Source organism: Macaca nemestrina, chromosome 6 (genome assembly GCF_043159975.1).
Source record: "Macaca nemestrina isolate mMacNem1 chromosome 6, mMacNem.hap1, whole genome shotgun sequence".
Lineage (NCBI taxonomy): Eukaryota > Metazoa > Chordata > Mammalia > Primates > Cercopithecidae > Macaca > Macaca nemestrina.
The window spans coordinates 165,639,845-165,661,732 of record NC_092130.1 but is presented as its reverse complement, the minus strand read 5'-3'; the positions used below and the strand labels follow the sequence as shown (position 1 = coordinate 165,661,732).

Here is a 21,888-nt window from a genome sequence, read left to right as displayed (position 1 = left end):
CTGTGTCTATTTCCTGTCCAGTTATTTTCTGGGGTCCTCTTTTTCAGGACTGTCTTTGGAGAAGCTTCACATTCATTCTTGAAGGCAGATGCACAGCTATGGCAGAATATCTTGTGGTGTTTATGTCTGCATTTTCTACCCAATATTTCCTTTTTCCCCTTTTACATTAAAGAAGGCTCACAGACAGGACTAAGAGCAGGAAAGACCTCTGATCTCCGACATTTAGTGGTTAAGACAAAATATTTGACCAGAAGCAAGGGGGAAAATGAAGCGTCCCTCTAAACCTACAAAACTACAAAAGATGTTCCTGATTGGAGGAAAGAAGAAAAGGGGAGACTTTTAAAATATAGTGAATTAATAGAAAATTTGAGGTCTAGTAATGGCAACAGATCAGGAGATGATTTTTGTTGAAAAGACAGTTCGTTATTCATAGTTTTTCCCAAAGGGAAGTAGGGGGCCCAAACAGGGCAGGGTTGATCAGGGGCAGAGAGATGGGGGGAAATGGGGCAAGAGGTTTTGTCATGGTTTCTAATGAAGAAACAGGCTAAGCAGGGTCAGCTGATTTAGGATGGCTGGTCTGAATAATTTTAGCAGGCTCTGGGGCATAAGGGCTGTCCCTGGTGGTCCAGCACTTGGCCCTGGGGTGACTAGGACCAGTGGATAGTGGCCCAGAGTATAAGAGGCCAGTCCAATAAAAAAGGTGGTTGGGGTATGGGCTCCTTATTGGTTTATTTGCATTTCACAAAGCACACCTATGGGCACGTTGCTTACTGTCTGTAGGTATTGGCTAACCCCGGGAGGAGCAGGGCTAGTAGGACCCCAGATATGACAGCATCAGATACAAAAAGTAAAAGCCATTGTTATTTCAAGAAGGGTTTTTCTCTCTAATTTTTTATATCAGTAAGACCCAAGACAGATATGCAAGGCCCCAGAGCAGAAAGAGCTGCATTAGTTACGTATTGCTGTGTCAAAAATTACCCCAAGACTTAGCAGCTCAAACCAACAAAGATTTATGATATCACAGTTTTAGTGGGTCAGGATCTAAATTTGCTTTAACTGGATCCTTTGTTCAGGGCCTCTTACAAAGCCTCTATCAAGATGTTGGTCACGGCTGCAGTCATTTCGCATCTTGGCTGGGGGATGATCTGCCGCCAAGCTCATTCGCGTGATCACTAGAAGGGTTCAGCTCCGCTGAGCTGTTGGATTGAGGGTTCCTTTCTTGCCATATGGGTCTTTCCCTAGGTCAGCTCACAGCATAGCCGCTGGTTTCCATCAGTGAGCAAGCAAGAGAGCAAGAGAGGGAGAGCAAGATGGAAGCCAGCATTTTCCATAACCCAATGTCAGAAGTGACAGCCCATCACTTTTGCTATATCATGTCTATTAGAAGTATCAGTAGATCCTTTCCACAGTCAAGGAGAGCATGGATACCAGACTGCCTCCCACATGGACTAGGGTTTAATTTCTTGGCATTGTATCAGGGAAGCAGTAGATCCCACACAGCCTCTCTGCATCAGGACATAAACAAACTTGGAAAGATGCCACTACCCAAGTCTAGGACACAAAGTCCCAGTCCCCAGGCCTGATTGCCCACACAAGCCAAAATTATGGATATTTCAGAGAACACCTGAGTGACTTAATAATTAGACCCTTCTCCCTTCCTCCCAAAATATGTCAACCTCTTGGAACTTTGAGACGGCATGAGGACTGGGGAGGTGATTCACTAAGGTGACCAAATGTGGACACCAGGACACATTTGAGAGTACTTATAATGATATGGTTTGGCTGTGTTCCCACCCAAATCTCATCTTGAATTGTAGCTTCCATAATCCCCATGTGTCATGGGAGGGACCTGGTGGGAGTTAATCGAATAATGGGGGCGGGTTTTTCCTGTGCTGTTCTCACCATGGTGAATAAGTTTCAGATCTGGTGGTTTCATAAAGGGTAGTTCCCCACACATGCTCTCTTGCCTGCCACCACATAAGACATGCCTTTGCTCCTCCTTCACCTTCCGCCATGATTGTGAGGCCTATCCAGTCATGTGGAACTGTGAGTCCATTAAACCTCTTTTTCTTTATAAATTACCCAGTCTTGGGTATTTCTGAATAGCAGTATGAAAATGGACTAATCCACATAATTATGCTAGGGTAAGCCAGGACTGTCCCAGGCAAACCAGGACTTAGGATCATCCCAGGGCTAACCTGAAAGATGATAAATTTGTTTCTGCTGTCCTGCTAAGGGAGGTCCAAATGGAAATTAAGTTGATGTGTGGAAAATAAAGTTCTGAACTGCAAGCATACCTGCCATGCAATCCTTCCCTTTGTAAGGATTTCATTACTAATCCTTACTGGGAAATACTTGTTGGGAGAAGATGTTGAGGAAGTTGCAAATGTGCCAGTATCACATTTGATCACATTAATCACAATAATCACACTTGACCATCCCAGCAATGGTCTGTAGTCTTATTACCTTGCCAGATAATATCTTTATATCCACCATGCCTGAGTGTGGAGTCATCCTACTCCTTTCTCACTCTAGCTCTGTAGTCCCTAGGTTATACAAATGCTTCTGAGGTAGAGTTAGGTCAGATCAGGACCATTGAGGAGTCTGCATATCCTCCCAGCCATATAGGGAGTGTCATTGTATCAGGCAGAAATGGTTCTCCTTGCTGGTTAGTGCTGGCTAGCACCAGAATCATGCTACAAATCCTTATAAATTATTTTCCTTAAGGAGAGGTATTTCATCATCCGGTACAAACGGTGAGTTTTTCACCATACAGACAAAAACATAACATCTTTCATTTGCATGTATGGATGTTTAAGACTTTTAAACTGTCCAGTCTGTAAGAATGAGCAGATGGCGGGTTAACGGTGAACACAGGCGTGTGCTTAATACAATTTCATGATTTCATTAGCAAATCATCTCAGTTGCCACTCCCAGTACACTTCTTTGGGTAAGAAACAAATACTCGTGGTTAGTAGTTGTTTGATATGAAAATCCTTTTCAGAGACTTTCATGCTTGTGGTTTGTAGATGTGAGACATTTGTATTTTGCACCAATATATATTTTTAAATCCAAGATGTGATATAAAATAAACTAATGTTGCAAATCCGAAGGATGATTTTAAATCTAGAGTTTATTCTTTTTATTCTAATACCAGGAGGAATTAGAATCTCCATTAGTGTTTTTGATGGAGTCTCGCTCTGTCACCCAGGCTGGAGTGCAGTGGTGCTATCTCGCTCACTGTAAGCTCTGCCTCCTGGGTTCACACCATTCTCCTGCCTCAGCCTCCCGAGTAGCTGCAACTACAGGTGCCCACGACCACGCCCAGCTAATTTTTTTGTATTTTTAGTAGAGATGAGGTTTCACTGTGTTAGCCAGGATGGTCTTGATCTCCTGACCTCGTGATCCACCCACCTCGGCCTCCCAAAGTGCTGGAATTACAGGCGTGAGCCACTGCGCCCAGCATTCATATCTCTATTCTAAATCTTCAGTCTCACCAGGAAAGTCCCTACGTCTTCTATTGTTTCTTTTCATAAAGATGACATAGTGATAATATTTGCTGGGAGATTTGTGGCTGTCCACTATGACTGACATTAATAGACTAGTTTTCTCGATTATTACTTTGCTTTTATATTACATTCCATTTCAGTTTTCTGTGGACATGCTTTATACACAGCACTAAATCTGCAGAGTTTGTATGAGCCTGTGTCTTTAAACTCTTGACAATTCTGAAGTTATTCAATATTTGCTATAAAGATCCTGAAAGGGGAACAATGCCAAGTATTTTTATGTATTTTTGAGTAGCAGAATTCATAGAGAGTTTGAGTGCATTTCTTTAAAAGAAATTAATTATCTCCTTTAGCTAGGATATATAAAATATGGATATTCTATTTGGTCATTCATAAAATATTATAAATAGATACCATGTAAAGCATTATTTTCTGTGTTTGACTGAAGTTGGTGTCAGGAGTAGCTTCAGGAAACAGTCCTCAAAATGTGTTTCTGAGATTGAGTTGCTCATAATACTGGGTGAGGACTCGAATAACCTTGTACTTTGGGGAAATAGGACACCAGTAATCCATGGCATGCAATTCCATGGTAATAATTCAAATTATTACCTGTGGTAGCACAGGGTGAAATATACATGTGGGGTGGGACATTGGGAGATCAAGTGGCTGTGGCATTTAGGCACTATGGCAGCTGTAGTAATTGCAAAGGTTGCAGTCACACTTGGTATGACAGAATGGCATTGTTCTGTATCCCTTCACTAACTCCCACTGGGATGAAGCATATTTCCCATCCCCACTGACTTTGGACTTGGCCACATATCTTGCTTTGGCCAATGGAAACTGAGCAAATGAGAGGTAAACAGAGATATTTCTATAGTTTGAATGTGTCCTCAAATTTTATGTGTTGGAAACTTAATCTCTAAAATCATATGTTGACTGGAGGTGGGGCCTGTAGGAGGTAATTACAATTAGATAATTAGGTAATTAGAATTAGTCACAAGGATGGGATCTCCATGATGGGACTAGCTTTATAAGAAGAAGGAGAAGGGAGAGCTGAGCTGATATACACGCTTGTTCCCTCTCACCATGTGATGCCTTCTGCCACATTATGAAGCAGTAAGAAGGCCCTCACCAGAGTCCAAGTAGATGCAGATGTCATGCTCTTGGACTTCCCAGCCTCCAGGACTATGAACCAAAATAAATGACCTTTCCTTTAAAAATTACCCAGTCTGTTGTATTTTGTTATAGCAACAGGAAATAGACTAAGATAGGTATTAAATAAATTGTGCAGTATAACTCACATCTGCACCCCCAAGATTACTATGAGAAGAGCTTGTCCCAGGGCTGGGCGCGGTGGCTCACACCTGTAATTCCAGCACTTTAGGAGGCTGAGGTGGGCAGATCACGAGGTCAGGAGATCAAGACCATCCTGGCTAACACGGTGAAACCCCGCCTCTACTAAAAATACAAAAATTAGCTATGCGTGGTGGTGGGCGCCTGTAGTCCCAGCTACTCGGGACGCTGAGGCAGGAGAATGGCATGAACCCAGGAGACAGAGCTTGTGGTGAGCCAAGATTGCACCACTGCACTCCAGCCTGAGCGATAGAGTGAGACTCCATCTCAAAAATAAATAAATAAATAAATAAATAAATAAATAATAAATAAATAAAAGAAGAGCTTGTCCCTGCTAGCTACTGATTCTTTAGCCTGGTTCTCAGGATAAGACAATTGGGACAGATGCAAGCCTAAGCTAAGGCCAAACACAGCTCAACTTCAACTCAAACCAAGGTCACTTCAGCCAGTCCTCAGACCTGTAGTTGACAAAAGTAAATGCTCTGTTATAAGCCATTGAGTTTGCGGGGGTGGATTGTTACAGGGCATTCATTGACAACTGACTATCACATCTGGCTGCTGCTTATTGCACTACATATACGAAAAATATCTGCTTAAGAACATGCATGGAGAACCAGAAGCCCCCAGTGATAGTTTTTAAGTAGTCTTTTATCTCATGCAGACTCAGGGCAGATACAGTGAGCATCAAGCTATGGTTTGAATGCTTGTGTTCCCCCAACATTCGTATGTTGGAATCTAAACTTCCAAGATGATGGCATTAGGAGGTGGCATTTTTAGAAGGTGATTAGATCATGATGGCAAAGCCCTCATGAATGGGATTAATGACCTTAAATAAATGACCCCAGAGACCTCCCTTGCTCTTTCTACCATGTGAGAACACAGGGAGAAGTTGGCATCCTGCAACCTGCAAGAGACCCCCTGCCAGAACCTAACCATGGTGGCATCCAGATTTTAAAGCCACTAGAACTATGAGAAATACATTTCTGTTTTTTTGTAAGTTATTTAGTCTATGATATTTTCTTATAACTGTTCAATGGACTAATAGTCTTACTGTAAGGGTTTCAGAGATGTAGGGCCAATTAAATGCTAAAAACTGTCTCTTACTCTAAAGTGGAAATTGATGTGGAGAAGGATTCAGAGAAGTAAAAGTGACAGTGCATGCTGCCTGCCTGTGCCTGCATACTGAGATCTCCACTAATTGCCTGCTCCATTCTGTCATTCATCCATATTCCGGAAACCCAGCCTTGCCTGCCCTCTGCTTTCCAAACCTCATTCATTATACTTTCTCTCAGAACATGTTTCTTTTCATCATATCCAACCTCTCTCTCATCTTGTCCAGGATTTTGGTTATATGAAACTGACAGGAGATATTGAGCTATGATTTCTGGCAGTAAGTGAATTTCTCATTGAAAATTCCAAAGCTTGTAAAGGTCCCGTGAACTCCTTAAGTGTAGGGGCTATGTCTGAACTCATCTTTGAGTTCTTAAGTCTTATACCAGTCTCTGCAATTCACGGGAGCTTAATCAATCAGCTCCTGTAAATTTTTCCCCCATGGGGAGAGGAGTTTAACATCTGCTATATTTTTCAAATATATCTGTAAAAAAAGCAAAAAAAAAAAAAAAAAAGTTTGCATGGCAATAAAGTTTGAGATAAATCTCTGAAGGGTTAAGTATGTGTTATTAAAAACTCCAGATTTGCAAAACCACAATGAGATACCATCTCAAACCAATCAGAATGGTTATTACTAAAAAGTCAAAACATAATAGATGCTGGTGAGGCTGTGGAGAAAAACGAACACCTATACACTGTTGGTGGGAGTGTAAATTAGCTCATCCATGTGGAAGACAGTGTGATGATTCCTCAAAGACCTAAAAACAGAGATATCATTTGACCCAGCAATTCCATTAATGGGTATATACCCAAAGGAATATAAATCATTTTCTTATAAAGACACATGCATATGTATGTTCATTGCAGTACTATTCACAATAGTAAAGACATGGAATCAGCCCAAATGCCCATCAATGATAGACTAGATAAAGAAAATGTGTACTTATCTGCCATGGAATACGATGCAGCCATAAAACAAACAAACAAACAAACAAAACAAGATCATGTCCTTTGCAGGAACATGGATAGAGCTGGATGCCATTATCCTTAACAAACTTATGCAGGAGCAGAAAATCAAACACAGCATGTTCTCACTTATAAGGGGGAGTTAAATAATGAGAGTACATGGACACAAAGAGGGGAACAACAGACTGTGGGGCCTATTGGAGGGTGGGGGGTAGGAGGAGGGAGAGGATTAGGAAAAATAACTAATGGGTACTAGGCTTAATACATGGGGGATGAAATAATCTGTACAGCAAACCCCCATGACACAAGTTTACCTAAATAACAAACCTGCACATGTACCCCTGAACTTCAAATAAGAGTTAAATTAAAAAAAGGAAAAAAGAAAGATAGAATTATATTTTTAATAATGGTAGATTGAATTACTTAGAGTAACCCCTTCTCTGAAAACAAAATGCTGAGAAAAAAAACCCCTCCAGATTTGGTTGAGGTCCTGGTCCTACTGGACTGCCCTCTCCTCTCCCCCGCAACTCTCCTGAAGCATTTATGTAAATGTTGCTCATTCTCCGCACTCCAGGTGCCTCCGGGTTGGGAAGAAGGCTGTTTCTTCTCACTTCTCATCGCCACTTCCAAACTATTATGTCTCTACTCTTTACTGCCAAATTGTTGATGATTCAATTTGTCCACAGGAGTAGGACACAGACTGGAAATGTAGGCTGAGTTAGTGCATAAATGACCCTGTGGATCATGCTATGGATTTAGGATTTTATTCTGTAGGGAGCTATTGAAAATGTTGATCAGTGGCATGGCACGATCAGATTTGCCTTTTGGAAAGATAATTCTGGTGGTGTGTGAAAGCTGAGTTTGAGGGGGTTCACACAGAGCAGGGAGCAGCTAATATGCTATTCAAACAATTAAGTTCAGGCTTTAATGTGGCATTGAAACTGAAGAAGAGAGGATAGATTCAAAACCTATTTAAGAGGCTCAAAACCTATTTAAGAGGCTCAAAACCTAGCACTTGCTGTGTTGTACCCTAAAGGCTCTTTCAGTTTTCATCGATACCTTCTCTCCCGATTCAGACAACTTGTGAGTGTGTGGCCTGGTAGAAGCATCTGCATGCCAAAACAGGATCCTCATATTCTCTGACTCTTGTCCATCTCTGAACCCACTCCTACACAGTCTCTATTGGACATCTTCTTCCCTCAGAATGAATTCTCTAAGACTTACATTACATGAGTTAAAGTCATATTCATTTAATGTTCTGATAGTTAATCCTCTTCTCTATGAAATATCAGTCGATACTTAGGAAGAGGAAAGCATGTTTTGTGTTAAAGTAAAAAAATGGCAAACACAATTTCTCCTTAGCTAATGAATAGTAAGATGTGTATAAGAGAATATCTCAAAAACGGTTTCTCTCAAATTAAACATTAAATGTAATAGAAAAAGAAAATAATGGAAAAGTAATAATTCACTTTGGTTACATTGTTTATATTACACATGATCAACAGTGTGGAAGTTGCCGTGGTTCATAAATAGTCTCCATATGGTGTCAGATTATTCACTCTGTCTAGCAATCTGCAAACAATTTTCTCACATGATGCCAATTTTTAAACATACTAAATATGAGAGGTTTACCCAAACACATGAATCTGTACACTTTTTTTGAGATAACGTAACTTGTTTAATGTCATGGAAATTCACCTACAGATTTATTCGAAATAGTATTTCTGTATTTATATACGACTTCATTCTGAAATTGTATCTCTTTTTTTGAGATAACACAGTTTGTCTAATATTGTGGGAATTTACATCCAGATTCATCTGATGTTTTATTTTAAGTTAAAAAATGCAGGTTCTCAACAGAACTGATTGTAGTCCTTATTCACATTGTATAGCACCTTGCTGCCGTTGTGCTAGAAATCAGGGAGAACATACCTCAAAGCCAAGGCGAGCAGCAGTCCATCCTGATAGGTCCCATTGAGGGGCGAAGATCTTCCCAATGCTGCCGAGTGCCTTGTGGGAAACTAGGAGAAAACCAAGCCTCTATTTGCATGAATAAAATCTCCATATGGCTTCAAGAAGCTGTGCATGTGTGTGTTTTTAAAGTAGTTTGCTCTTTCCCACGATCATAGGAAGAAGATCATGCTTTAAGAATTTCAGTTTATAATAGCCATGCAGCTGTGGTTTAAAAAAATCAATAGTTGTGTGTGTGTGTGTGTGTGTGTGTGTGTGTGTGTATAAAGAAGGCAGATATTGAAAGAAAACAAGTCAAGGGACAGATAAAATTATGTCAAACAAAACCCAAAGGTGTGTTATGTAATGACAGAACTTTGGTAACTTTTGCACAACTTACTTTGAAAACCTTGAAGGGAAACTTCAGTGTAGAAAACCATCACCCTTCCCTCCTTGCCATACTCTCTCTGTAGGGGTGGAAAGGGCTACAGAAAGTCCCTATTGTTTTTGTGTGTGTTGTTCACTGTTTTCTATTGTCCCACCCACTCATTCCACACTACCTACAAGGACCAGCTGTGGCTCTCTAGTCATGAGACAGAATCCACAAGGGACACACATCCCTGGGGCATGGCTAAGACTAAGGTGAGGAGAGTGAGGTTGCTGGTCTTTGTGCTGTAGTGGGTTGGATAGTGGTCCCCAAGAAGCCCATCCAAGTCCTAACCCCTGGAACCTGAGAATGTAACCTTATTTGGTCAAAGTCTTTGCAAATGGAATTAAGCATCTCCAGATGACATCATCCTGGATTAAGACTGGGCCCTAAATCCAATGTCAGGTGTCCTACCAGAGGAAGGCAGAGGGCAGGCTGACACACAGAAATGCAGGGAGGATGGCCATTTGATTAAAATGAAGGCAGAGATTGGCCTGATGCCACCACAAGCCAATGAACACCAAGAGCCACCAAAAACTGCAGGAAGCAAGGAAAAATCCTCTCCTGGAGGCTTCAGAGGGAGTGTGGCCCTGCCAACACCACAAATTCAAATGTCCGGCCCCCCAGAACCATGAGAGAATAAATTTCTAATATTTTAACCCACCTAGTTGTTTGTGATAACTTGTCATGGTAGCCCTTAGAAGCTAATATAGGTACAAAATATGAGAGTGCCAAAAAACCCTGTAATCAACAGAAACAACATTTTGATGCGATCTTTCTTAAAAATTAAAATTAATGTTTAAAGAGCCAAACTCATTATAAACAACATGTAGAAACTACAAACACAGATAACATCCATGAGGTCATAGCAGGGATGGCCATGACCATCCTGGGTGCCCCGGGTGGGCTGACCACAGTAGGTTAATAACTTGGGACTTTTTAACAGAACTTAAGCAAAGAACAAATGGTTCCACTTTAGTAGAGGCCAAACCCCCCATGGGAGAAGGAGAATAACCATAGCTGCACCCAATATCTTTCCTATGCTTCGGGTCCAGCTATGCCTGGTTCACACACCACAAGACAAAAGCTCTGAAGTGAGCCAAAGCTACAGTGGAGGACTAGCAAAGATTTTGTTTAACCTCAAGTGCTTTGAGACATGCTTGGTAGGAGTTAATTCCTCTATGTGGCTACATTTCCTTTAGGTTTATGGTTCTAGCACCTGCCTTCCTGGCTTCTTCTGCCTCTGACTTCGCTGACATCCTTCCAGCCCATCTTAGAGTCTGGCCAAAGCTGGGAGCTTCAGAAATGAACTGATTCTAAATGGAGGAACTGCCTTCAGTGGAAACCAGCTGTTTGTGCTCTTCCATGATCTTCTGTATGGAGCATGAATCTGTCTTCCTGGCCCTCCTAAATTGTCACGGGGCCCCACTAAAGAATGAGGGTCAGAGCCTGGTGAGCTACCTGACAGGTGGAGGGTCTGCTGTTCAAGAGCAGGCAATGTTCTCACTATCAGAGAGATGCATCACATCCACTGGTCAAGGTTGCATCACTCATGTCTAGGGAGACACAGGCTCTACCAAGAGCTCCCTCTCCAATTCAATTGTATTTCTAAGTGCCTACTGAACTCTTCCAATATACCAGGCATTGTGGCAACTTGGAGCAATGGGGAGAGAGAGGAATGGAATAAAGTCACCAAAAAAAGTGAAAATATCTAGTAATAACTCGCAAACGCCCATGGACAGTGGGCGTACAGGAAAGAAGGAAAGGTCTACATGAATGACTATAGGAGGCTTAGGTAGCCTTATTTCTCCCTAAGACTCTTTCCACAGCTACAAGCTGTTTCCTTGGATTATTCAAAATATGCCAAAGATCTCCCATGGCTCTTTTCTACCTGTGGAGACAAGTAACAAATTCTGAAATGTCTCTATAACTTGTCATGACTTAAAATCAAGCCACAGAAAGGAATCAAGACCTGCATGATCTTTGCATTCCAATAATCAGTGACTGTAACTTACCACCTTTTTCTATAATACAGCTGGAGGGAATGATTTTCACTTGTGATTTTAGGGCAGGTTTTTTTTTTTTTTTTTTTTTTTTTTAATGTATGGTGCACACATTTCAATTACTGATGATATCCTGTATTAAAATCTCCACAGATAACGGTGGGAAATGCAGTAACTAATCTGAACTTTTAAGGCTATGAAGCTGAGTATCCAAGTATCTGGACCTAGTCTTTAAGTCCAGATGTGAGTGGATGTGACATCGACTTAGAGGAGGATGTAGCTCACACGGTCCAGGTCAAGAAGGGCTGAGGCAGTTAGGTTCTGAGTCACTGTGGGGGTTGGGGGTGGCTAAAGTGCTGTGCAGGAAGTGTCATGGTGTCCATGTTTCTGCACAATGTGGGGTTCACTTTTATCTTTCTCTCCAAGCAGGAAATGACTTCTTCTGCCAAAAGAGTTTAAAAATCCATCCTATCACCACAGCCTGCAGCAGACTGATGATCCTACAGAGAGAACACAGCTGTCAGAGCAAGTGAGCACCGCTTCTCACAAAGAGACTGAATGAAACTGCTGGCAGACACAGAGCCCTGAGATCAGAGAGAAATGCAATGGGGAAACACAGCCAGTGCCAGGAGTTTGCAGAGGATTTTGGATGAAAGCAAAGCCTTCCATTGAAATCAATTGGTAAAGGTTCAGTCCATAAATGATGGACTTTGAGTGCATATATTGGGATATGTTTACTAAGATTTCATCACACAGGCTCAAAGCTGGAGATGGCCATCTCATACCATCTCATGTTTGATGGGAACAGCCCAGGACACTTTGAACAGGGTCCAGACTCAACCAACACCGCATCTTTAGCCCCAATAAAAGCTATTCTATGCTCCCTCATGAGGAAGGACTGTGGACTGATATCACGTTATTTAAAATGTATTCTTAAGTAGGTACATGGGAATCTCAAATCGCAAATGCAAGTGCTCTAAGACTTCTATTTTTTTAAATGAATGTAATTCTGTTTGGAGCCTCTGCGCCGTCAGGCAGTAGAAATTTAATCTCAGACAACTCAAGTTTATGTCTCCACCTCTACCTCTTTTTCTCCAAATCTATGTCTACATGCTCAGGAGACTGTATTGTGCTCTTCACTAGGCTAGGGGGAAAAAACTGGTTTTCCACCCATCTGGCTGTCCTGTTTTGTCATCCTTTCTGGTCACTGGAGGGCCATCCAAGGTTACTGCTGGCCTCACGCCCCAGGCTGAACACAAGGTTCCCCATCTCAATTCTTCTATGATTCCAGGGCCATTCCTTAGCATGCTACCCCATCAAACAGCCTCTGCAGCTATCTCCAGGGCCCTTTGGGAATTTTTCCATTGATCATGCTCAACCCAGGGCCATGGCCACACTGACTTTGCCTAGGGCCCCATCTACTTACATGTGCTTGTAGCATTATTACTGCGGGGTTTTGCCACCTCCTCAGAGCCCTCTGGAAAAGACCATGTGACCTTCTCTGCTGTGGATGAGTAGGACAAGGGGGGAAATGGTAGAGTCTATGTTCCTCCCTGGAGATCCTCTAGCATCTCATGGCCATCTTTCTGGTTCTCTCCTATCCCCAAGGACTAGGAAGAATTTTTTCTAGTTGTAGTGAAGGAGGAGCATACAGCAGATATGCTTTTCCTTAATAGACATTCTCCCAAGTCTACTGTTTGTGCCTTTTCTCTGAGCTTTGAGCTTGTAAAACCAGAGCCAGCTTTTCTTGAGTCCCCTGCTTGGTGCTGCAGCTCCCCTTCTGCGGGCAGTGGGGCAGATGCCTACCTGCCTGAGTGAGAGAATGAAGTTCTTCAATGAACTTCAAATGAAGTTCTAGGTTTAGTTAGCCTATCTGGCATCATTCATCTTCTGTGGAAACTACAACCAGTTTATTAAAAATACAGTTTCAAGGCATGCTGACACTTTAAAATGTTCACAAAGCATTGCTGATTGCTGGTATTTCCTCGCAGTCTGCTTCTTTCACTCAGACAGGTAGGCACTGCACTGCCGCTCGCAGAAGGGGAGCTGCTCCACCAAGCAGGGGACTCAAGAAAAGCTGGCCCTGGTTTTACAAGCTCAAAGCTAGGTGTAGGCAACCTAACTGGCATCATTATTAGAAATATTCCTGGTCTATGCAGACTCTATCTCTTAGAATTAAGATTCTTATGTTTATAATGGGAAATAAAACAACATGAACATTATCTTTCAGACTTATCTCCTTGAAAGCTATATTTGATATGTAGGTTCATCAACACATCTGAAACATAATCAGAATGTGGTAAGTACCTAATGTCTAAATTCAATCGAATACAGTTTTTTTTTTTTTTTTTTTTTTTGGGTGGGGGGTGGGCAGGGTGGGGATTCAAGTCTAAAGTGAATGACTTACTGGGAATAACAAGTTAAGCCTAAATCTTAAACATAAAACGTTTCCACCATCTATATGTAGATAAATACATCTTTCTCTTTTAACTAAAAAACCTAATATTGAGTCTATGCAGTATTGAGAAGTCAGTTGTTTAGGAAATTTGCAACTTGTTATTCACTTTGCGGTAAACATAATTTTAACGTAGTGACCAAAATTTTATCACTTCCAGAAAACTCTAAAATTTGAGCAAAATAACCTTTTATTTCAAACATTTATGAGGTTCTCTATATCTAGTTTAAATCAGTCTTGCAGCGTTTTATCATTCTTCTTACAAATTCACTTAACAGAAAGTGGTTTCTAGAGTTGGAAATAGTGTTAGAAGAGAAAGCCAATAGAAACTTCAAATGAAATGAAAAAGCAACAAATGTCAAATAAAGTTTAGACTTATTGAAATTGCTCACTAAGTTTCAAAAGGGTTGACAGGCGCAGAATTTATCTTGATATAGTTAATGTCCAGCTCTTACCTCCTTGAGGAAAAACTGCCAAATAACCCAATAAACACTGGGCTGCTTACCAGAGGCAGCTTAAAGATTTGCACCTGCAAAGTTAGAGAAACATCTTAGATAAAAGGCAAGAGCTTTAATTCTTTCTGCAGATTTAGGCCCCCCAATTAGGACACTGGCTTAATAACATCTGACCTAAATGTGTGACTATTTTGCAAGGGGAATGTACTGAACTTTAGAATAAAAGTTGGTTTTATTCTAAAACTGGTTTTTCAGTTTTTCAGCTGCCAGTCACCTTTATTCTGCAGGGAAAAAAAAAAAATACAGTTTGCTTTGTGGTACAACGAGTATCAAAATGTGGATTGTAAGTGGAATCATACAGGTCACACCATTCTCTTAATAATCCAAGCCTTTTTATGCCTTCTACTTCCTGAGAATTATCGAATACATTTTCTCATTTGGTTCTCAGAGGACACGAGTGGTTACGGAAACAGAATTTCGGAGATTACATCACTTGCTCAGGGTCACTGGGGATAATTTATACACAACACCCCACATTGCCCCTCCTCCCCCACCCCATTTCCTTTACCTGATCAGTGTCTTAGTCAGCTCAGGCTGCTGTAACAAAATACCGTACACCAAATGGCTTACACGATAGGTATTTATTCTTCATGGTTCTGGAGGCTAGAAGTCCAAGACTGAGGAGCTAGCAGATTAAGTTAGTGGTGAGAGCTCTCTTCCCCGCTTGCAGATGGCCACCTTCTTGCTGTGTCCTCACAGGTAGAGACAGAGATCATATGGCTCTTCCTCTTCTTACAAGGACACTAATCCTACCCACCATGGGGCTCCACCCTCATGACCTCCTGCAAACCTAATCACTTCCCGAAGACTCTACCTCCTAATTACCATTCATTGAGGGTTAGGGTATATGAATTTGGAGATGGGGGGGACATGAATGTTAGTTCAAAACAATCAGCAACCAATTCCTTCAGGAAGCCTTCCCTGACTTCTCATTCTGATTTGGTTTCGTGGTCCCTGGAGGCAACCCCAGGGAATCTAGATCTTTCTGTATCATAGACTGCACATAACAGTGGGTCTGAACACTTGAGTTTCTAATAGTGCTTAGCCAGGTGGACCTGCGTAGTTCCTTCTCACCCCAAAATGTGGGTTATTGATATGCAGCATTGTGAATCTAGCCCATGATCCTTCCACACACAATCCCTCTCTTTTTCTCTGTTCTCAGTGACTTTGAAGGCCATGTGTTGAAAGTAGCATGAGTGATGGAACATTTTGAGTTTTGCTTTACATCAAAAGAAAATACAGTCACACATCATTTAACAATAGGCGTATGTTCTGAGAAACGTGTTGTTAGGTGATTTTGTCATTGTGTGGACATCAAGGAGTGTACTTACACAAATGTAGATGGCATAGCCTACTACCCACCCAGACTACAATGTGTGGCCTATTGCTCCCAGGCTCCACACCTGTAGAGCGTGTTACTGTATTGAATATTGTAGGCAACTGTAACACAATGGTAAGTATCTGCATATCTAAACATATTTAAATATAAAAGTACAGACAGGCCGGGCGCGGTGGCTCAAGCCTGTAATCCCAGCACTTTGGGAGGCCGAGACAGGCGGATCACGAGGTCAGGAGATCCAGAGACCATCCCGGCTAACACGGTGAAACCCCATCTCTACTAAAAAATACAAAAAAACTAGCCGGGCGAGGTGGCGGGCGCCTGTAGTCCCAGCTACTCGGGAGGCTGAGGCAGGAGAATGGCGTAAACCCGAGAGGCGGAGCTTGCAGTGAGCTGAGATCCGGCCACTGCACTCCAGCCTGGGTGACAGAGCAAGACTCCGTCTCAAAAAAAAAAAAAAAAAAAAAAAGTACAGACAAAATAAGGTATAAAAGATAAAAAATGGTATACCTGTATGTGGCAGCTCTATTATAATTTTTTTTTTTTTTTTTTTTTTTTTTTTTTTTTTTTTTGAGAGGGAGTCTCATTCTGTCACCCAGGCTGGAGAGCAGTGGCACAATCTCCGCTCATTGCAAGCTCTGCCTCCCGGGTTCACGCCATTCTCCTGCCTCAGCCTCCTGAGTAGCCGGGACTACAGGCACCCACCACCAGGCCTGGCTAATTTTTTGTATTTTTAGTAGAGACGGGGTTTCACCATGTTAGCCAGGATGGTCTCCATCTCCCGACCTTGTGATCCGCCCGCCTCGGCCTCCCAAAGTGCTGGGATTACAGGCATGAGCCACTGCGCCCGGCCAGCTCTATTATAATCTTATGGTACCATTGTATACCTTGTCTGTAGTTGACCAAAAAATTGTTATATGGTGCATGATGATATGTAATAGAAAATCCCTTTCTTTTACTAAAATATAATATAATTTTACCGTATCTTTACCAGATGAATTATTGAAACTGACTACTGATGAAGAATTGAAGTTGAATTTTGAGAATATGTTACTTATTTCACTTTACATAAAAGTTAAAAATGAGTATTTTGAGCTTGCTGAAAATACTTTATGATTTCTTCTCCTGCTTACATAAAGATACCTCTGTGACTGCAATGTCCTTATGATTGAGAATCATTAGCACAAAACATAAGAGCAGTTTAGATACACATTATCCCTTGAGAAAGGCTGTCACCAATCCAGTCTAGATTATGTAAATGAACAAACCAGAGACAAGTTTATTTTTCACGTGGAAAACCTTATTGACATGCACAATGTTTATTCAAGCATAAAGCTGTTTTATTCAGGAACCGCTGTTTTACTCATAACGAGTGTCATAGTAATTCTCTATATTAGTCTTCCCAAAATACATTCTCAATAAGCAATTTTGTAAGTTTTTTGGTTTGTTTGTGCTAGGTTTATTATCATTATGCCTATGGAAACGTAATTTTGTGACTATTGAATTTAATAATCAAAGATCAGACTTGTATTTTGTATATTGCTTTATTTTTTCCAGTTTTCCATTTTTGTTAATTATTTTAAAATATTAGTCCATGATGGATTGGGGCGGGGGGGGAACTAACAGCCAAGTAAAGCAAGTCCTTCCTCACACCTTAAGAAACACCGGGGTTCTTGCCTTGGGGCTTATGGTGAGGGGAACCAGATGATTTGTCTCTCTAGTCCTCAGGAACCAGATTAGTGCCACATCTGGGTAGGACTGATGAGTAGAACACAGCCCTACCCATAGATCCTGAACCATAGCTGCACACGGTGACGGGGTGGGATTTTGTGTTTTCTCTCTAGAGGTGGTGGTGAGCGTACTTTATGTGTGGGAAGAAGAGTGAAATTATTTGCTAACCAAAAATGGATACTGTTTCAGAGTGCTCAGATAAGAATTGTGTTAATGTCAGCAAGGAAACGAATATCCAGAGGTACACAAGCTGATAACATAATAGTAGTTAACTTTCTTTGAGCTTAGTCTATGACAGGTTCTACGCAGGATTTCCCAACCTTGGCACCATTGACAAGTGGTTGAGGGGAGGCTTTCCTGTGCACTGTAGGATGTCTAGTAGCATCCTTGGCCTCCACTCCCTCAATTCCAGTGGCATCCCTGCCCCCGTTGTGATGACCAAAAATGTATCCAGACATTGCCAAATGATTACGCCAGAGGGATAATCAGTCCCGGTTGTGAATCACTGGTCTAAGTGCATTGCAATGGCAGGTCTCTGAGTAGGTGCTGTTACTATCACCTGCATCCTTCAGATGAGGACAATGAGGTGCAGATTAGCTAATGAAGGAGCCCAAGGTCAGGAAGATAAGTGACAGAGCTGGGGCTCGAACAAGCACATGTGGCAGGGACCCAGACAGCTGTGTCTGGGCTGCCTGAGCTCTCCCCAGCTTCCGTAGCTGAAAGGTGGTAGTGGCTTCAGCCTTGCAGGCTTGCTTTCAAGGAAAACATTGTAGCTGTGTCTCCTCCGTGACCTACTTTGAAAAACTGAAGGAAGGGTTACTGGTTCTGTAACACAACTTAATGCTTTCCTTAGAAACTTGCTCTTCTTCTCTTTCCTTTCTCAGCAAAACAGTACCTCCAATGAACCCGTTACTCAATTCAGAAATTTTAGCTTTCTTCTTTTCCAAAAACCCCTAGCCCATTACAAAGTTGTAGAGTATCATGCCTATAAATTCAATTATAAAATAATCTGAAGTAAAAACCTGTTTTTTTCTCATAAAACAATACTGTGAATATTTTCATAGATTATTAAATATTCATCTTCAGTATAACATTTGATGTCAGCATAATATCCCATCTTTGAGAAGTAGCCAATCTATTTAACTAAGTCCCTATTTTGGTGCACTGCAAGTTTTTAGTTGCACTGATGTTTCATGTGTCATGATAATTTTGGAATGCACTGGGCTCTTTGTGTGCATCATCTAATTTAATCCTCACAACATTTTTAGATGGGAATCATCACTGCCATGACCAATTATAAAAAATGTTCAGGAAGTCACCCCATAGCAGATACTCAGCAGGTTTAGGCTTCAATAGCTCCAGGAATCATGCTTCAGCTCTCACAGCATTGCTGCACTAAATTAAATTGCTATATATTCAACTATTAAGATTCAAACAGAAAAAAAACAATAGAAAACATTTTATATTTTTTTGAAGTGTCTAAATCAAGGTAGAATTTTAATAATAATAAGCTCTGGTATTCAGTCTCCCTATACCCTTAATAAAGACAATTGTTGCCATTACACATTCAGAAAAAGAACTTTAATTCTGACACTATTATGTTACTAACCATTAATAATTTAAAATGACATCTGCCTTTGTACCACACTCAAAGAGTTTTCTAAGAATGTTTTTTTTTGTATCCACAAAATTTTATACAGAATTATGACTGCATTTGAGGAACATTTTGAGTATTCTCCAATGCTTAGAAGTACAAAAGCGTGCCTGCCTATAATCCCAGTACCTTGGGAAGCCGAGACGGACGGGTCACCTGAGGTCAGGAGTTCGAGCGCAGCCTGGTCAACATGGTGAAACTCCGTCTCTATTCAAAAAAAATACAAAAATTAGCCAGGTGTGGTGGCGTGTGCCTGTAATCCCAGCTACTCAGGAGGCTGAGACAGGAGAATCTCTTGAACCCAGGAGGTGGAGGCTGCATTGAGCCAAGATTGTGCCACTGCACTCCAGCCTGGGTGACAGAGCAAGACTCTGTCTCAAAAAAAAAAAAAAAAAAAAAAAAAAAAAAGAGGAAAAATGTCTGTTTCTTGTATCATTCTTATCACTGAAATAAGTCACCTAAACATCTTTGCTAAATGGTCCTTTAGTTTCAGTGACTGTTCATTCTCCAAAATATTGAAAATTTTCTTCTCTAAAATGAAGTCTCTAATATTGTTTTCCCATTAATATGTATCTGTCTTACTGCCCATTAAAAAAGTAATATACATTACATACTTTATATCTTTAAGGCATGAGGTATTTTAAATAAAATAGAAAAATAATTGTTTCTATTGTCCCATGTTGTTCTCCTCCTTTTTGTCTTTTGAGTCTCTTTAGCAGTTTAGAGGCAAATGCCATTTGTCCTGTAGTTAGGCTTGAAAAGTTGCATTCTTTTGAAGGACATAGTGATTCAGAAGATTAAAATATTTTATCCTACATTACTGTAGTGATCATATACTTCAACTTGCAGAACAGAAAACTTCACTAAAAATAAGAGAAGATCCAAATATTCTAAGCTTAATGAGGGCCATATGTCCAGCTGGAAATAACTTATTACAATGCTTGCAATAAATACTCATAAGTAGGACCAAATCAGATAGAGAAATAGAATAATATAGAAATGGGGCAATTCTGGGGTTATGGGGTGGGGAATAGGCACAAGGTGCAACCTGGAAAGGCAAACGAGCTTCAACTCAAGGGGTAACTTCCATCATTATCATTAGACAGTGGCTGAACGGAACACATGACAAAATAGATTCTAAGGCTGTGCCTGAGCGTATGGGGAAGGTTTTTGTCATTGACTAGTGATGTCCTCTGAGTAAGAATGATGGTAGGGATGTTATGAATTCACCCAGTAGAGGATGAGAGATGAGAGAGATATGGAAAGGACTTAAATACTAGGAAGCAGAGAGGAGCAGGCAATGAAAATCCCAGGGTATACCTGGAAGTTGGAGGAGGCACCAGACGTAAGGAGAGGAGGAAGGCACACAGGCCCAGCGAGGATGCAGCACCAAGGGAGGCTTATTCGGGCAGCTCTCTCGACCCACAGCCTGCATTTGGATTCCCCTAAAAACACAGATCCCTGCACTACTCCACCGCCAGCCAACTCCCGGACCAGGGCTCCCCAGTGGAGACGCAAAGCTATCCTGCCTTCCAGGACAATTCAAGACATTTGAAATCCAGAGTACATGTCAGCAATATATGTCATAGAATGTTAGAGGAGGAATTTTAAACCGTTTTCTTTCTTTTTAAAAACATTTCTGTTCCAAGTAGCCCCTTAAAAGGAGTGCTTTTTGGATTTATCTGTCTTGCTCTCCATTTTTCTATCTGCTCATTGCCAGTTATTGTTAGGAAACCTGAATGAAGCAGCTCTTTCATCTTTCTAATTTTCTTCTCTTTTATTTTTTAGTCGTTATATCAACAAGTTTTTGGGGAAATATTTTTATTTCAATATCCCCCAAATAACTTTGTAAAACACTTTACGCCTGACATACAGTTTACAATGAAAGCTAAAACATTCAGCCAAATGATTAAATACTAGCAAAAGATATTATTTCCAATGCATTATAAATATTGACATTTTAAATAGAAACAAATATTTCACTCTTTTAAGTGTATCTAAAAGAATTTAAACTATCTATTGATTTGATACCCACATCATCCATTTTAACAAAATATGAACAAATTCTTCTTGGAAAACCTTAAAGTCTCTATTTTTTTTCTTTCTTCAACTTGCATTATCATTTTACTTTCTTACAGAATTTCCTTCTAGTATAATATATTTATGTTCAGAATTTGGTCACCCTGTCCTGCTACTCTGCAACAAAATTATAGATATAAATATAAAACTTAGAATGCTTTTATTTCATGTGGGTGTACCTAAAGTTAATAGAATATCTTCCAGATTATCACTGAAACCATTAACAGTTTCAATTTTATTTTCAATTTCAGTTTACAATTGACCAACATAACATAAATATATTACAAATTTTGCGAAACAATTTTAAAACTTGAGAAGTAAAATTTTGCTGCAAATGCATCTTTTAATGAGTTAGGTGAGAATGCTTTTTAAAAATTAGTTAATGGATCCATGGATTAAAAAAATGAGACAAAATGTAGCATCAGCTCTACTCTTTTTTATAAATCAGACAGATGCAAAGTATGAAAAACAGTTCTCATGAGTAAATAGAGTATTTTTATTATTGTCTTGCCTGTCAATTCTTGAATTCCTTCTAACTTGGAAACCCATCTACCACTCAAAGAACTCCTACACCACTGTTTTGAATGACTCCTTTGTTTAGGGCACCCCAGGTTCTTACCATCTGCACAGAGCTCCTTATTAAGGTGTGTACCTGCTTGAGTAAAGTGAGAGACAGTAAATCACGAAGTGGGAAGTAAAACAGATAAACCCGCCAGGCGTGGTGGCTCACGCCTGTAAATCCCAGCACTTTGGGAGGCCGAGGCAGGCGGATCACCTGAGGTCGGGAGCTCGAGATC

The 21,888-nt window shown here is 40.7% G+C and overlaps 1 long non-coding RNA gene across 2 annotated transcripts in view; it reads right to left on the bottom strand.

Moving 5' to 3' along the window:
• Positions 1 to 21,888, bottom strand: part of LOC105492319 (uncharacterized) — a 164,739-nt gene that overhangs the window by 53,238 nt on the left and 89,613 nt on the right. The window contains exon 1 of one of the 2 annotated variants that reach the window (XR_011624354.1): positions 8,871 to 9,039. The exons of the other annotated variant lie outside the window; for it this stretch is intronic. This is a non-coding gene — a long non-coding RNA (uncharacterized lncRNA). Of the gene's footprint in view, positions 1 to 8,870; positions 9,040 to 21,888 lie in introns of those variants that run through there. 2 annotated transcript variants of the gene reach the window in all.